A 14,089-nucleotide genomic window follows, 5' to 3' on the forward strand; every position below is an offset into this window, starting at 1 on the left:
CCTCCACATTGTCGCATCGCAGTAAAGATGCCCTTTTTTTGCCTCGCACCGGATCGTTGCAACGCATCGAGGCACCATCTTGTCGCATCGTAACTGGAGCGCAGGAAGAATCAGCGCATCGCCTTCTCTGCGAACCCTTTATTTTGTTCTGCGTTACTCCTTCCAAGGTACTTTGAGAGTAAAGTGCTGCATTTACCATTTATAAGCTTATTTTTACAACAACCCTTTTAAAGACATTCTACTGAGTGTCTGTATGTTGGGTTTTTGTCGTTTTGGTCTTTTTTCAGTTTAGACAAAGATATTTTATTTTTCTAAACTGGTGTGGTGTCCATTTGTGGTGTTTTCACTGTGTTACTGTGAGTGTTGGTACAAAGACTTTACACATTGCCTTTGGGACAAGCCAGTCTGCTCGTGCCAAGCTACCAAGGTGGTGAGCAGGGTTATCTAAAGTGTGTATCCCCCTTACCCTGACTAGAAGCAAGGGTCCCTATTTGGTCAAAGGTATCTACCTCTGCCATCTGGAGTCCCACATTTCTAACAGTTTACAAAGAGCATTTTACAATAATAATTCATATTTACTTGTGTGAGCTGGAAAGAAAAACAAAAACTTTTCAAAGTAAGAAAAGGATTCCACATATGTATCAGCCTCAGCAAAGTTATGATGAAGAAGTTTCAATGGAAAACCTTTTCCTCCGTACAACACATGACAATAAATGTTGCACTTCAGAGCCTCTCCATCCCTCCAGCAGTTCAGGAAGGACCTTAGACCTGGATATTCAACCAATCGGAACAGGCAGCGTGATCCCACAGCGTCTCAAGACCCTCATGGATAAAGCAGCCGTGCTCTATAAATCCTGGTTGATTGATTGACTAAATCCTGTTTCAGTATAAAACTTTTCCCTCAAGTCCAGTTGTAAGAAAAACCTCTATACACCAAGGGGCAGATTTACTAATTTTTACGCACTGTAGGGCAGCACCCAAAGAGAAGGTCTCTTTAAAACTGTGTAAATAGTCCTTCCAGCAGTTGAATATTATTTGCATAGCTTCCATGGTACTTACCCCACAAGTGTTGTACAGACTACTGCCGCCATGACTCTTCTCTTTATATAGTGAAAAGAGGGAATCTAAAGAGCAGAAGTACTTAAGGAAGGGTCCTGGTGCACCAGTCGTTGATTGAATGAACTGCTAAATAATATTATCCACTTGTGATACACGCAGTCATACATTCATGCATCCATGGATGTTAGTCTTTATGTACTGGTATTTGTAAAGTGCATACCTAGCAAAATAAGATCACCTATATTCAATAAAAGAACATAGGGATAAAGTAGCTTCATGTCAGTGGCATTGATGTCCGAATTTGAAAAAATAGTTATTTGTTAAATTAGATTAATCTGATTGACCGGAACAATTCACATCAAGACCCAAAGCCCTTCAGGTCCTACTTGCAGTTCGAATATGTAAATAAATTAGCAGATTTAAATATGCAATTATACACAGGGGCGAGCGATTCTTTCATGTAATGCTAAACTATACAAACAAAGGAACATTATCTTTGTGCTTGGTGTCGCTTGGAGCACAAACTATTCATCCAAGCCATGTTAAACTATAAAAATCAGTTTTGCTTCGAAAGGCTGAATTATTTAACCTGAGAACATTTCCCATCATAAACTGCACCTTTGATAAATGATGCGGGTCCCTTTTTCTTCCATCAGTGCACTTTTACAAGGCCCACTAGGAAAGTTGGACTTTCGATCAGAGCTGCCATGAATCTGCCTTTGAAAGCAATGTCCCCTGAGCAGATTCTGGCAAGCTGAACCTAGCATATTTATCTGTAAGGATGTACCCACTGGAAGCAATGACACAAGAAATGTGGTGTTATAACACCGGTCTAATAACACAAAGTTCTGAAATATGGGACTACGGTGGTGCTGAGGGCTGAAACTGCATCCCAACGGGCTAACAATTTTCTTTGAATTCCACAGACAACTTAGATGTTTTTAGCTGCCAGCAATAAATGTGAAAATTGCCACAGGTCCACAAAAACATTATAAAAAAGAAAGCAAATGCAATTGCAGAAACATCAAACCCTACTGTGATTGTTTATATAACAACAACCATTGGCAAAGCCAATTGGTCATGCCTTTAAAAAATAATGCAGACCGATTGGCTTTCCTAATCCTTTATGTCAATGTTGTTCCATATCGGCAAAAAGTAAAAATGGCTCCTTGCCAATCCCAAGCAGCAGTACTACTACAGGAATACTCTATACACACTCTTAAGTGGCTTTGTGAATTGGCTCCCAAAACCCAAACCCCCTATTGGAAAAGTAAAAAGAAGGCAAAGTCCTTTCTATTTCTACTAACTGTACATGAATGTTCCCTAATTAGTCTCTTTTTAAATGTTTTGGGACAATTCACAAAGTTACTTAACAGTATGTAAAAGAGTTTTAAAGAGTATTACTTTACACACTCTTAAATACCCTTGTAAATATGCCCCTATAAATGTGATTCAAATTATCACTGTGCCGTTGCACGTTTCGCATTCATAGCACTTTTTTTAAATTCAATCATGTTTGTAGGAGAGTAGGATCTGCTTCTTATGGTTACCCCCACTTTTTGCTGATGTTTCACTGTTTTTCGACTTTAGTCTGGCTGGGACCCTGCTATCCAGGGCCCCAGCCTAGCTGCTTCCTCTCTAAATTGATTGCATGTACTTTAGGTACACCACAGATTGGATTCTGGGGCACCCTTATAAGTCTCTAGTATATGGTATACTATAAACCCAGGGCATAGGTACCCCACAGGCCTCTCAGGGGCTGCAGCATGTATTATGCCACCCCTAGGAGACCATTTAAAAGGACACAACAGGCCTGCTACATCAGCCTGTGTAAGATGGTGTATGCACCCCTTACTCAGATATAGGTTCCCTATATCTATCCATATCACTGCACATATAAACCTATCAGTCACGCCTACGGCAAGCCTTATCAATCCTGAAGGCAGGGTGCTGGGTTTTATGCGAGAGGGTGCCCATGCATGAGCTGAGCCCCTCTGAAGCCTTTGGAACCTTTATTCCGGGGTTGTTTGTGATGCAGCCAAACCATATACTCCTAAGTGCATTATAACCTCGCGGTAAATGCTAACTTTGGAATGGCTACACGGAAATATGTCGTGTTTGGCGTCAAACACCTTGGAATCATACCTCCACACCAGTAACCGGTGTGGGAGGTATGATTCAACCCTACTAGAGGGAGAACCATGGCTTCATCTGTACACCTGGTACCAGCTTAACAGACCCTGGCATCACAAAATGGATGCTGCCAGCCACAGACACGAGGCTGCCCTCCTGCTGCTGGACGAAACTCCGGCAGGGGAGGCCTGGACAATAGGTTTTCTGTCACAGGGAGGTGTGACCACCTCCCAGACAGGCTTTAGTGTATTGGGGCTGGGTGGGTTCACTCCAAGAGTGCTTTGATGTCTGCACTGGGGGCACATTTGGTGTCCCTGTGCATAGTCCAGCTCAAACCGTTTGCAGGGGCTACCAGTCCCTGCTCTGGCGTGAAACTGGACCAAGGATATGGTTGTAGCCACCCCTCTTTCCTGACCCTCCCATAGGTGGGTCCCCAGAGTTTGTCCCTCCCCTTATTTGGGTATAAAGTAGGAACCCCTGACTACAGGACTTTAGATTTACCTGGACGAAACTCTTTTACAGAATCCCAGAACTTCTACTATCTACATGAAGTTGGATGACCAAAGAAACTTCCTTGGAGTAAAGGAGTTATTCCCCTGCAAGGCAGGCACCAAAGACGCAGCTGTCCGGTTTGCAACTATGCAGCGCCTGAGAGACAAAGCCCTCATGGGGACCGTGCAACCCGAACCCCTGGACACCGTGCACATTTGCAGCAGCATATGCTTCTTGGCGATCCCTGAGGCTGTGCTTTGGGCTACTTGTAGTCCAGACCCTGACCACCGGACACTTCCCTGGGTTAGGTAACACGAGTACTCTGGTGCTCACGTGGGTGCTGGCCTTAGAACCTTTCTAAGTCTTAAAGGGTTTACTCCAAGTCCTCTCCTAAGTGTCCTTAAACTCTAAAATTCCAACCGCGACTTTCCCTTAGGATTGTACGGAGCTTGCGGCTGTGTCTCACACTGCACGCGTCCCACGTGGGTCCCCTGTGTCACTGCTTTGGGTGGTTCCTTGAGGTCCCAGCGATTCTAAGTGCTCTAGGCACTATGTCTAGTCAAGTCATGGTTCTTATACCACTTTCCTAATATATGGTTTGGTCTCCCCCTGGGGCCCATTGTATATTGTCGTTTTAGAACTGTATTATTGTGTGCCTTGCTCTCTAATCCCATAAAGAGGTTAGTAGAGAGTGTTTAGAAATAAATACATATATTTTATATATATACCTTGTGTGGTTCTCCTTTCAATTAGTTATTCAAGAGGTTATAATCTGGTAAACAAAGCTGCTTTACATTCCTTCGAGACGATTCCAGCTCGTTGCCCGGACCCTATGATCTCACTGTGGAGTGACTTACCCGTCATCCACGCATCCCAACGGATTTTACCCGCCATTTCTGTCTCTGCCGTAATTTTGAGCCAGAGACCACTTGTTGTTCTTTCTGCGCCTACGTGTCAGTTCCGAAGTTCCCACTTTACCTGCATACCGCGGTCGTTACGGTGACATCCTCACCCTTCTCCACCTTTTGAGCCTACGACCTGGTTACTTTTGCCAGCTTAATTCCTTTCAGCCCTGAAGAGTCACAGGTTGTTTCCCGTTGACGAAACACGTGTCGGCTGGTTGTTCTCATGTTCCCTTTTTCATTTGAAGATACGCACTATTAAATCTACAAAGACATTTCTGGTGTAGACCTCCTTCGTACTTTCGACCATACCCTTCGGTCTCACTACATTGTGTTTATTTCTAAACATGTGCGCAGAACCTGTTTCCATCAATAAGGGTTGTTTGGACTGGTGCAAGGTGCCCATTATAACTAGTGGACAGCATATACCAGGCCATCTTCCCACAATGTTTTCCTGTACTAATATTTAATAATTGTTTTATATACAAGACAAATGATTTGTGTTTTCATTGAATTGTCTGAAGTGCTAACAATGCAGATGTTTAGGTAACAGACAAGTAGAATTGATTACCATGATACTTTTTCAAATTGACATGTCACATTATAGGTGACAAATTAACCAATTAGACATCACTAATGCACATTATGTGAATGGCATCACATCCCTAGAAATAGCCTCTTCAGTGCTTTTCCTCGCCTGGAAATAAGTTAATCCTTTATGTGCTTAATTACCCAGTCCTGTGAATTCCCTTCCCTTTACTCCCTGTCCTGTGGACACTGTCCTTCTTTCCCTGTCTGGAATGATATACACAAGGCTCTCTGAATATCACCATTTCTTTCCTGTGTCTCTAATATGGACCTTTTTCTGGTCATTACATTTTGTTGTGTCCACTTAGGGCCTCACTCCCGTATTCCCTGTCTCCTAGCCTAGTCTCTGATTTTTCATTCTTCAAATGTCTTCATGCTGCAATACAATATAGTATGGTCACTTTGTACAATAGTATTGAGGCGAACGTTTTAACATAAATCATATTAATAGTACTTACAAAGGCGTGGTATTTGAATAGAATATCCCTTGGCTAGCATACAAGGACAAACTACTAAAGAGTATCATAAAGATCTATCGGCAGAAACTCCTACAGCCATTTTGCAATTTACAAAAAATGACATAAAAAAATTGTATATGGAGAAACTAAGCCAAGGAAGAGCTAGGAGAGAGGAAGGGAACACAAGCGTATTAATATATATGGCTAGCATTTAGTCAACTGGTCTACCAAACTACCTGGTAAGAGTTATGAATACCCAAGATAGATTTTATTTGACAAGATTACATCTGGGTACAGTTCATGAACTGGTGGCTTTCCCAAAACTTGAAAAATGGCAAAAAATTGTACACAAATGCCCATGTGATGGAAAAGCTAACCAGACCACGATGCATTTTATGCTGTTTTGTTGGTTTAATCAAGATATTAGAAAAACTTTTTACGGCCAATTTTTATTGTAGAGAAAGTATTTTTTTTAAAGAAGCTATGAAATTCATGTATACCCTTGATAATGAATTAGCCTGTTGTGCTGCTTTCGGTTTTATAGGCCAGGCCATACAACAAAGGAAATCCCTTATACTTTGTGATCAATTAGTTTATGAAACTGAATGAAGGATGCCCATGGCCGAAAAGTAATAATATTAATTGAGACAACAAGGTGATGTGTACAGATGAAGATTTAAATGTAATATTATGAAGCTTTAAATGTAATATCATGTTATATATAATACCGAAAATAAGATCTTAATTGTACTTTTATGAATCGAAAAAAGATTAGAATAAAGTTAAATGAATAGAATATGTAAAGTGTTTGGGGCCTGATTTAGAACTTGACGGACGGGTTACTCCATCACAACAGTGAAAGATATCCCGTCCATTAAAATATAAATCCCATTATATCCTATATGATTTATATTTCGGCAGACGGTATAAACGTAACTGTTGTGACGGAGTAACCCTTCTGCCAAGATCCAAATCAGGCCCTAAATTATTTAAAAAGATGAATAATAGTCTCTCTGCTTTCTCTACCGCTCTTTCTCCCTGGTTCTGTTGCATTCGTTTTTGTGCTGCTGGCTTCACCACTACTGCTTTGCCTTGGTTGAGAAATAGAAAGAAAACATAGGAAACATGCAAACATAAGCAAGGCCTCAATTGGAGGCATCATTCCAAATCTAATGACAATTTCTAAAAATTGAGCCTGTAGGCGCAGGTGCTTATTTTAAATTTTCAACCATACATAGAAAACTAAAAAATTCATTTATTAGAGGCCTACCACTTTGTGATGCAGCTTTCACTTCATTTCTACCTAATTGAGCTGTGCTCTCTATGTGGTTGTTACTTTTCAGTGGTTTACAGGCAGCCTTAGCACGATGCCTGGCTCTGAAGCGGGTAGGATGGGGTCATTATCTCGGTTTTCCTTCTCCCGTTAGATACCGTTGTGCCTGGCCCTCAAAGCATGCAGTGCTCACATACAATCCTCCTTGGATTCAGCTATATAACAGTGGACTTCTGTGAGGTGCTCCTTCCTCACAGGTGCTATATCAGTTCCTTCTACTTTTCAGAAGGTCATTGGTCTGGCTTCAATTTCCAGCAAATGGTCTGTAAAGCAGTCTCTAGAGACTTCAAAGGCCCATATCCTGAGGCCTATGTTGGGGACGATGACAAAGGCCCATATCCTGAGACCCATGTTGGGGACGATGACAACAATGAAGGTGCAGATGAGGAAGACACCTCATCCGACTATCTGCCTTCAAAACATGCTGGAGAGCAATCTACTGACTTACTGACTCGTACCTCGATTCTTTCTTTTGCCCATTTCTCATCAGATTCTGATCCCCAACCAAGGCATCAATTTTGGGTGATCCAATGTTAGGACCATTGGAGCTAAATCACCTTCACTTGTGCGATTAGGTTTCATCCGTGCATATTGCAGAATTCACCCATTGCTGTTTTAACTCTCCACTGGAGAAATATGCACTGAACACCTTGTGCTCCAATTCTCAAGTCCAGTTGTTGGAAAAGAGTGTGCGACTCCTAAGGTTGCCATCAACTCCTAAAGTTTTTGCAGCACAGGGACTGTGATTCAAGCAAAGGTGTTGATCGTTCACTGAAACACCACCAGAACAGAGTCCTGGATGTCTCATCCTACTCATCTTCTGGCTGTATTGTTGCAGTGGCTGGGCACAACATTTCTTGTTACTGGCCATTCTCCCATTTCAAATTGAGGGACATATGACCATTCGTCTGGACATGGACCTCAAAATCTCAGATCTGTATTCACAAACATTTAGCAAGAACACAATTGGTCCTCTAATTAACATGTTCATGAAGTGTCTTTTTAAGTACATCTTACCCTTCGCAGTTTTTACCACTGTGCATAAGACAGTAATACAGTGAAAACACTACAAATGGACACCACACCAGTTTAGAAAAATCAGTAATCTTTATCTAAACCAAACAAGACCAAAAATGATAAAAAAATCCACAATACTGTTATCAAGATATCCTTAAAAAAAGGTTATTCACTCAAATAAAGTTTCGAGCAACAAATAACTCCACCTGGTGTTATTACGACGTTGTCACAGATGAAAAACCCTAAAGTACGGCTCTGACCGTGAAGTGTGCGGCATCAGGCATGGAGTCAAACAGACGCTCAAAGAACAGTACCTTGGAAACAATGAAAACAAAGACGGCCTCGGAGAGGTGTTGCTAAGTTGGCACCGGGCGGAATCGGTTCCTTATGACCCTAGGGAAGGTGAAGCCTTAGTTCCTTACTGCGATGCAGTGGAGGTGAGATGTCGGTTCCTTACTGTGTCCGGGAGGTGATGTCACAGTGGCGGCGAGGCGTCAGATCCTTACAACGGTGCGGTGCAGTGCGTCGTACTCTTCACAAGCAGTGCCCATGGCATTGGTGCAGGTTACGGCGTCGCTCGCCGGCGTCTGTGTTGCAATTTCTGTGGCAGCTGAAACAGCAGTTCCAGATGAATAAGACAGAAGAAATTATGTCTTTGTGCCCCTGAGACTTCAGAACAGGAGACAAGCTCTATTTCAAAACCTTGGAGATCTTCCTCAAGCAGGGGACACAGCAAACAGCAAAGTCCTTCTCCTTTCCTTGGCAGCAAGTAGCCACTGTATGCCAGCCCCAGACAGCAAAAAGGCATAGGGACAGTATTCCTTCTCTACTTCTCAGGGTCTTCGCCTTGGCAAAGGTTCTTCTTGATTTCCAGAAGTGATCATATGTTCTGGGCCCTTATATTTATACTACAAAATCCTTTGTACTCTGGTGGCAGAGAAGCCCTGTGCTCATTCATAACCAGTTCTGTCCTCTCTGGTGCAGCTTCCTGGAAGGAGGTGGGGACAGCATTGTGGAAGGCAGACTAGTCCCATTCAGATTCAAGGAAATCTCCTACCCCTATTCTAAATGCAGCCCAGGTATATTCAGCCCAGCCCTGACTCCTCAGACTCTCTGGCGCCACTGCGCCTCCCCAGCCCCTGACACTCCAAACCCAGACAGTCAATCCACATTCTAGCAAAGGCACACTGGATGGCTAAGCAAGAAAATACCTACTTTCTAACAGTGGTATTTTCAAACACAGAATGTAAAAATCACCCTCATTTTAGTGTTTTATAGAGCGCGAACTTGACCCGTGAGGGTATCAGAGTGCTTTACAAGGTTTACAGAAGTGAACAAACCAAAGGCTTAGAAGTACAGAAGTATATAAAACGATTGGAGAGGGGCAGGGGTGCTGGACCCATAGGGAAATAGAGGGAAACAAGTGTATGGCTACAATTACAGTTAGAATCCGTATAAAACCCCACAGTTTCTTGGTGGAGTGAATAGGTGACCTGAGGAAAAGGCGATAGTCTTAAATTAGTCAGGTACAATGTGGAGGTTGAAGGCAGATATTTGATGAGGAATTTACCCGTGAGGAAGGTTTTGGCCTCCTTTTTGAAGCGTGCCAGAGAAGGGATTCTTCTGATGGTGGGTGGGAAAGAGTTCCAAATTCTTGGTGCAGCCTCGGAGAAAGCCCGATTGTAGTTTTTTTTTTTTCCCGAAAACGGGCAGGTTGGAGCAAGAGGTCTCTGGCAGACCGGAAGTTCCTGCTTCCTCCAGATTTCACTAGTTTCTGTACCAGATAAGCAGTTTCTTTGCGTTGAGTTTGAGTTGGTTAGAGGCGAGCCATTGGACGGTCAGTTTCAGGGCCTCATTCAGGGAGAGGATCTCCTCGAGCTATGAAATTGTAATGTATATTTGGGTGTCGTCCGCGTACATATGGTAGGGGAAGTTAGCGGTGCGAAGAACTTTGATAAGTGGCTCTAAGTACAGATTAAAGAGGGTGGGGTCTAGGGTTGAGCCTTGAGGGACTCCAACCGTGACCGCGGTGGGAGCTGATAGGTTGCCGTTAATTAGGAATCTCTGTGATTGGTTGTGGAGGAAGGACCTAAACCATTCTAAAACAGAGCATTCCAAACCCATCCTGAGTTTGAGGCGTTCGAGTAGTTTATTATGGTTGACCATGTCGAAGGCCGAGGGTAGATCTAGGAGGATTAGAAGGCAGGTTTTGCCTTGGTCAAGGGCTTGGAGGGCTTCATCCACGATGTGGAGCATAGTAGTTTCAGTGTTGTGTCCCGGTCTGAATCCAGATTGGAAGTCATCAAGTAGGTGGAAGTTGTTGATGTGTTGACTTAGTTGCCATTGTACACACTTCTCTAACACTTTGGCTAACAGAGGGATATTGGAGATAGGTCTGAAGTTGTCAGGGGAGGCTGGATCCAGCAATGTTTTTTTTAAAATAGGGAGGACTAGGCCGGCTTTCAGAGAGTCGGAATCGATCCCTGCTGGAGAGAGGCATTGATTATTGCAGTCCAGCTAGGAACAATAGATTGGGAGGCAGCAACGAGGCAGTTGGATGGTAGTGGGTCATTAAAGTGGTTATTCGGGTTTAAGGTAGAGAGGATTTTAGAGACGGAGTCTTCGTCATTGTATTTGAAGTCGGTCCAACATGCTTGGTTTTTAGGTGAGGACAGTGGGGATAGCGCGGAAAGGGGGTTGAGAATATGTAGCGGTACTGAGTTCAGTTCCTAAGGCCGTGATTTTATCAGCGAAGAAAGAGGAGAATTCCTCAGATGATATTAGAGACTTAGGAGACTGTTTCGGAGTTTTAGCCAGTTTATTTGATTGGTGTTTGACCAGTTCAAAGAGCTTGCGAGGTCTATTCTTGGGATTCTCCAGTTCCGATCTGAAGTATTCTTTTTTTTAATTGAGGATGTTCTTGTTGTAGGAGTTTCTCGCCTGGCGGAGAAGTTTTAGATGCGCAGCAGAGGGGTGCTGTCTCCAAATTCTTTCAGATTGCCGGAGGGATCTCCTCTCCATGTTGAGAGATCCAGTGAACCAGGGGTTTCTGTCTTTGATTTGTGTTCTTTTTAGTTTTAGTGGGGCAGGGTCATCCAGAATGTTTGATATAGTCGCTGAGTAATGATCATTGAGGTCACTTACCGTAGTTATATGCGAGGGGGGAGGTCAGATTTGCAGCGAGCCTCCAGTTTCATGTGGTCCAGGTTCTTGGTGTCTCTGATCCAGCGTTTGGGAATCACCGGTTGCGGTGCCTTTGTCTTGTGGGTCCCGGGTAAAAAGAAGGCAATGGCGTGGTGATCAGACCAGTCACATGGGTCTATGGAGATAAGCTTGACTGAAGATTCCTTAGAGATGATCCAGTCCAGGGTGGCCCCTTTTGAGTGAGTTGGCAGAGAGCAGGCTTGAGTCAGGGCTTGATCGGTTAGGAGGTCTTTGATGGCGTTGACGTGGGGATCCTTAGGATCGTTCCAGTGCAGGTTGAAATCACTGAGGAAAATCTCTTTAGCATTGGAGGAAATCTTAGTTGTGATGATTTCCAAGAGGTGATCAGTGAAAGAGTCGTTCAAACCTGGGGGGTGGTAAAAGATGTGCAAATTGCACAGATGTAATGAGTTGCTGCAAATGGAGAGGGCGAGGTATTTGCAGGAGTCAGTGGCGTCCACCGTGAGTTCTGCGACAAGGAAGCTAGATCGATAGATGCAGGTGATGCCTCCTTCTTTCCTGCTGGATTGTCTAGCAATATTGTAGTTGAGAGGGACTAATAGATCCAGGCAAGGAGAAAAGTATTCACAGTTAGAATACAGTTAGTATTGCTAGGTCAAAACTTTTGTTCAGGATGAGATCAGCAATATCAGCGGTGTGCTTAACTGCCAAACGGCAGTTGATTAACAGACTGTTACGGTGGGTAGCTGGCCTGTTGGGGTTGATGGTGATCATGCTGATGGTATGTTCGGGACTCGCATCTAGTGGACAAGGGATGACTTTGGACAAAGTTGTGGTCTTGGAGGATGGCTAGGATTTCGTTTTCCATGACGTCTAGTGGAATTGAGGTGGCAGTGGTTGAGTTGTAAGAGGGCAAGAGCTTGGGATTCCTCCTCTGAAAGGTGGCAAGGTTGCTTGAGCGGGCGAAGATGTCTCAAGGGTAGCGGTAGTGGGTGCTTGGGAGGCTCTGTGTCCTGTGGGGGGTGGATATCAGCGGGGGCTTGAGGTTAGCAAGGGAGAGTTTGGCAAGGTGAAGGAGGTTCATAAGGTCCAGAATGGAGATATGGATGCTCTGGGTTAGTTTGGCTGCTCTGGAGTGCAGAGTTTCAAGATCAATATAAGCAGGAGGTGCTAGAGGGCAGTGGGGCAGAGGTTCAGGAGCAGTACAAGTGGCATGCATAGGTGGAAGGGGAGAAGGCTTGGCTCAAGCCGGATCGAGGGTGTTTGGAGGCGTACCAAACTCGCGATTCGGGTGGATGGCTGGCAGGGAGGTGGTCAGAGGTCTGGGGGTGACTGTTGGAGATGCTGGGGGATGTGCTATAAAGGTTAGGGTGATCAGTGTTGGGAACCATTAGAGGGCTAGCTCGATCTGAATCAGGTGTCTTTGGGAACGTACCAGTCTCCCAGTCAGTGGGGGGCACTAGGTGGGAGGAGATCAAAGGTGTAGGGGAGATTCATTTTAATATTCTGAGTTCAGGCATACTAAACTTTATGTTCTTACTTTGTTCCCAGGGGTAGGTAGGCTTATAAGATGTTATAAGCAAACTCCCCATTCTATCCTATGGGAACAGGTAGCCTTGCAATAGTGAAAAACAAAATTTGCAGTAATTCACTAGCAGGACATGCCACACACACCAGGGCATGTCCTACCTTTCACATACCATGCAGCCTGCCCACAGGGGTACCTTGGGCCAACCTTAGGGGTGACTAACATGTAAGAAAAGGGAAGGGTAGGGCCTGGCAAGTTGGTGCACTTATAACTAAACAACAGGAGAAAGAGGGAAGCTACTGGAGCCACTCTTGATGCCCCTGGGTAGTATTAAATCAACAGCAAAAGAGTGAATCCAAGAACATGAAGAAGCTAGCAAAAAAAACTTGTATTTTTTAAAAAGAACCCTCACTCACCAACCTAGTTGGTGAGATGCTTCATCATTGGGTTCTCCGATGTGCTACGATGCCTGATTACAAAAGTACAATCAAAAAAGGGTTCTGGCCCTTAATCAGTAAGGCTGGACCAAACTATACGTGAAACAACATACACATTGCCAGTACTGATACTTATTTACCATTTCATTCAGAAACAATCGCCCGTGTCACTCAAAGTGATTGAAAAAATGTATAAATATTTTTATTTTATTTTTGGATAAAGTTAATTATTTAACAGAGGGACTTTCTAGTTCATGTTATTATTTTCATGAGCATTGTCCGTATTATTCATTTACCGAACCACGATGACCTATACAACCATAAAACAGTACTTTACATTCATAACAAACAAATAACAATAAAATAAATGAATTTGAATGAGCTCAAATTCCACAGCATTAGAAAAGAGAAAAGAGAAAGAGCGAAAAGCCCAAGGGAAAGGTTAAATAGAAAACACCACAATTACCAGTTTAAGGAGTAACACAAACCCAAGGGGGATTTTGGCTAAACAGTTTTTGTATTCAGGTCATAGAAAAATGAAATTTCAACACTTCTCATACATTGCTAGTGACCTGATACTTTTCTATGAACAAACAGAACTTGTTTAGACACAAAAAGAAGGTCTACGCGTATCAAACCCAATGTGTTATTTTAAGGGTTTTCCTCAGGACCTGGAATGAGAGCTGTGAAAAGAAAACAAAAAGGTGTAGTGTTCATCATCACATCACACTTTCAACCACTCTAGCTAACCTATAAACTTGTCAGTATGTTTACAACATTACCTCATGTTACCTTGTTATTGCCATTTGTTGTACCCAACTGCGTCTTCACACGTTAGTGCAATAATTTCATTATCGCTCAAAAAGAAGGGACAGTTTCACTAACAGACTCCACAACGTGTCAGGCATCTATTAGCAATGATTTCTGCCATCAATATATTACCTCGCTAACACCAGCCTTTGCTTGAATCATCATTT

The sequence above is a fragment of the Triturus cristatus genome, chromosome 3_1 (assembly GCF_964204655.1).
Source record: "Triturus cristatus chromosome 3_1, aTriCri1.1, whole genome shotgun sequence".
Taxonomy (NCBI): Eukaryota; Metazoa; Chordata; class Amphibia; order Caudata; family Salamandridae; genus Triturus; species Triturus cristatus.